The sequence below is a fragment of the Myzus persicae genome, unplaced genomic scaffold (genome assembly GCF_001856785.1).
Source record: "Myzus persicae strain clone G006 unplaced genomic scaffold, MPER_G0061.0, whole genome shotgun sequence".
Classification (NCBI taxonomy): domain Eukaryota; kingdom Metazoa; phylum Arthropoda; class Insecta; order Hemiptera; family Aphididae; genus Myzus; species Myzus persicae.
This window is the reverse complement of record NW_019103784.1, coordinates 234099-238800: the sequence shown is the minus strand read 5'-3', so window position 1 is coordinate 238800 and position 4702 is coordinate 234099.

Below are 4702 nucleotides of genomic sequence, written 5' to 3'. Positions count from 1 at the left end.
TGAAAAGAATCTAGGGCGAAGAAGAAGCAAAAACATATTATTAGCGTATTGAACCGTAGTTCGGCGTGTAGCGCCAACCGACAACTCGAAAGTGCAGGTAGGTTAGGTTTCTCTATAATTCGGTGAAGTTTCCGCGTTGTACAAAGTCTCATGGGCAATAAAGAAATGAGTAGAAATCACTTATGATAGGTAGTAATAATTCGTTAAATAGAATTAAATACATTTACAGGTTCTCATTCGTTGGTTTGGTTCTCGAACATATTTCGATGTGTAACAGAAAACTGTTTTGAAAATGATTGTAAATGATAAGTTCGCATCGTAATGATATGGGAGTTCCACTGTTTTATAATTCTTTAATAATTTAAAAAGTTGTTAAGTGTTCACGCAGGTCTATTTGGTTGCTGCAAACAAGTGTCCGCAAAGGCTGAAAATCTAAAATAAATGTCTGTTTCTTTTATTTGTACAGCACACGTCCATACATATTATAGGGTCCACATGACGGGTCCCAAACTGTGTGTGAACCGTCGACAGAAGGTCGTCTTGGAATACATTTTCTCGTATAAGCACTTTTTCCAGATAATTATTGAGTAGTCGTCTACAACAGGGGTCGGCAACCTTTTATACCACGCGGGCCATATTTTTTTTCAATTGTTCATCAAGGGCCACATTAAAAAAAAAATTACATTTTATAATATATTACTAATTATAATTGTATTTCTATTATATTTGATTATTTTACATAGAAATATGAGAGTAAAAAAACACAAATGTTACTGGAAAAAATTGCTTTTAAGACAAAATTTAATTGAATAATAAATTGTTAAATTGTAAATTAATGTGTACTATTGTACAATAGTTTTAATTTTACTTGAAATGATTTAATATCAGTGTACATATCTGAGAGTAATTTTCCTTTGCCTTGTAATTTTATATTCAATTCATTCAAAAATGTTGTTATATCTGTTAAAAATGCTAATTTGAGAATCCATGATTCATCTGATAGTTCAGAAACAATTTTATTTTTTTCATTCATAAACATTTCTATTTCCAATCGTAGATCAAAAAATCGTTTAAGTGCCGCACCTCTACTCAACCATCTGACTTCCGTAAAATATATAACGTCGCCATATTCCGATTCAATTTCATCCAGAAAATTTTTAAATTGACGATGACCCAAACCATTTTTTCGAATAAAATTTATTGAGGAAATAACAACACTCATAACTTCTTGACACGCAAGAACTTTACAACACAATGCTAACTATATAACTATATAGAATAAACATTAGCTAATAACGGTTAGATTAGATTTTATTTATAAAGAAAAAATAATTAAATAATATTGAAAATTATATGAAAAATTTTATTGTACAAAAATAAAACACAACAATTAACCACCATGTGCGGGCCATCAAAAATTGCTTTGCGGGCCGCTGGTTGCCGACCCCTGGTCTACAATATCGTTCTATTGTAACGTTAATATTTTGTCTTTGGGAATCGCTAAATTACAGACAGCAATTGCCGTTGGGGGATTCACCCCACCCTCACCAACAAACCGTTTACAGTACCATAGTGTAACACCACCACCCTACCCATATAGGTCTAACCGTTTAGAGTTGTATCAATACTCAACATAATAATATTATGCTGGTATACTATACCAGTGGTTCAGTGGTACAGTATCGGTTAATGGTTTGTTTGGCACAAAACGTCGACTGGTTCATCTCTTAGCTTCAGATAATATGAAAACAGATTAGATGTTTTAATAAATCGACACAACCCATAGACGTTGTTGTAGTTAAAATTATATTGTGAGATGAAGACGAAAAACAATGAGTATTACGATATTGTGAATCTTTTTAACGGAAATAAATTTGGTTCGTCGTTGTATAAATGGTCCGATACTACTTCGATTATACCATCGATGGTATAAATCAACCTGCCGTTGGACTCGAAATCGTAAATATTTTGAATTCTATAGATTTTCTACTATATTTTAATATTATAATTTTTTATATTATATAGGCATTGAAGTGATTAGAAAAATAGTCGGTAGCAAATATTTAGGTTTTTATATAAGAATAACAACAAATTCTCACAATACACTTTGCTCTGAATATTTTTTCACCGACAATTCGTAGTTCACACCTCGAAATTTATTCCGTATCACACGAAACGTTTGGGACCTCACACATTTTCGAGGTCTTCATCGCGAGGTTTGTGTCCGGTGTACCGCGAACGAAACAGAGTAACCGCTCGAGGTACCATAATAGTGGTATTCCTAGTTCCAACCAAGCGGCTGGTAACCTGACACCCTACTCGCGCAGTAGTTCTCGAGCGGACAATCCTTCCGCTGCACGTTGGTTTTCCGCGCACCAATTGCCGTTTACAATGCCTCGGAAAACAAAATAACAATAATAGTAATAATAATAATAAAAATATCATAATGAGAACGACGATCGTTGGCAACAATATACAATAGGTACATATTATTATTGGGTTTTTTTTTTTATACATAGGTACGTTGCACGCTCCGCTTAATGTATAAACACAGTTCGTCTGACGTGTCTGTCTGTCTCTCTCTCTCTCTCTCTCTGTCCGCGAAAGAACCTATAAAAGGAAGAGAATAAAACCGCCGTTTGCGGTGTGCTTAACGTCCCGTGATTTGATATTTTTATTATTATTGTTATTAAATCGGATTGTTTGCAGGCATTTCTCGTTGCCCTCGCTGCACCCGACGCGCGATAACCCGCTCAGACGACTAGTATATATATATATGGGTACGTGTACCAGCGGCGCACACGAAAAACTGACGTTTTAGTTGCAAGGGTGCCCCTACCCCGGAACACCACCTGCGGTGTTTGGCCGAGAAAAACCACTTCCCGATTAACCGAGACGATTCAAAGATTAAGTCTCCGAGTTGTTTAAAATATACATTAATTAGGAATGGTAAAAATATATATATAAGTTCGTATTCGTCGAGTAACCCATCAAAATTAATAAAATAATTTTGACTTGAAAAACAATTATATGTCAATAAAATATAGTGAAAACTCAATCGTCGTTCGTGATTCGTTCCTACTTGGATTGTGTTTCAATAATTGCACAAAATATATTTTAAAGTATTTTCGTATAAAATATTGACCCTTGTGATGGACAAATCCGACGAATGTAATATTAGTATAATGTTATATTTTAATGAAATAATTTATGAATTTTAATTTAAAGATCGTGCAGTACAAACCCTTTAAAACTTTAATCTCCGGTTAATCGTAGAGCTTGACAACATGTGCTCCCCTAAATGAAATATGCGCATAATATGACAGCAATGAAAATATTTATGATATTCATTTTCATCATAATATTACCTGTAGGTTCTTATTACCTAGAAAACATAATAGGTTACTCCACTTACTATACTGCTGATCAGCATTTCTATTTTTTTTTTTATGTTGGTTTTACAACATATTTTTTATAAAGACGTGCTTATTGAAAAGGATTATATTACATCATAATAAGAATTTCATAATTCGTGTCACATAATTAAGCAGTGAATATAGATTGTACTAACCAATTATGTTTTTTTCTCCGAAATTATTATTTTCAATTTTGTGCATATAATGTCTTCTAAGAATCTAGCCTACCCCCATATCTCCGGGTGGGGTATAATTCCTTTAAATTATTTTTTTTTTTTCTGTACCCGACGATGTTACGATAACCCACTTATTTTAATTACATCGATCAGGCGATGTAACGTATTTATTGTATTTCAATATTTTATCAGGCGCACGTAAAAAAGCATACTTAATATTATTATTCTGCGTAATATTACATGGTATAACACTTGTTATCTCTTATAATATGTTCGTGTGTGTGGTATTATAGGATCCAACCAATCGTCTTTTGACTGCCTACAGAAAAACGACGATTTTTACCTTATCTAGCGTATAGTATAGGACAGTAGGTACGAGTAAAATATTTTATTCACTGAACATCGCACTATACAATATATAATATAGAGCAGGATGACACATTTTCAATCGGAATTCGGCCTCGTTTAAATTCGAAATAATAAAGTTGAAAAAAAAAAATTAACAGTAAAAAATCCGATAAAATAAAAACAATAACAGGCGAACTATGCAATAATAATATTAAAATATATATTAGGTAGGTTCATAATATTATTCTTATAATATTTGGTAACTGGAAAAATAAAACGCTAGCTATTATGGTACAATAATAAAATTCACAATATACATAGTATACACATCGTTATACATAAATATAGCAAGACACGTGGCCCGAATTCCGGATCGCATAATATATTATACAGTATGTTGCAAACAACAATAATTGTATTTTCTTCTTATATAATAATAATAATAATAATAATAATAATAATAATATTATCTACAGGCTGTATCTTACAGTAGTCTATACAAAATAAATTAAATGAGTGTCGCTATATCCTAAAAACCGTTATAATTATTTATATATGTACACACGTCGGCATCCGCAAGGATAACTGCTCTGCGGGTATCCCGTTTTGGATTTCGGAGGCTTTACATAAAATATTACATAATTAGTATAATGATAATAATAATAATAATAATAATAATAATGATAAGATCGTAAATAAATAATAATTTTACACACCCGTTATATTATGTACAATAGTTGAATATTATTAAATATAAAATAA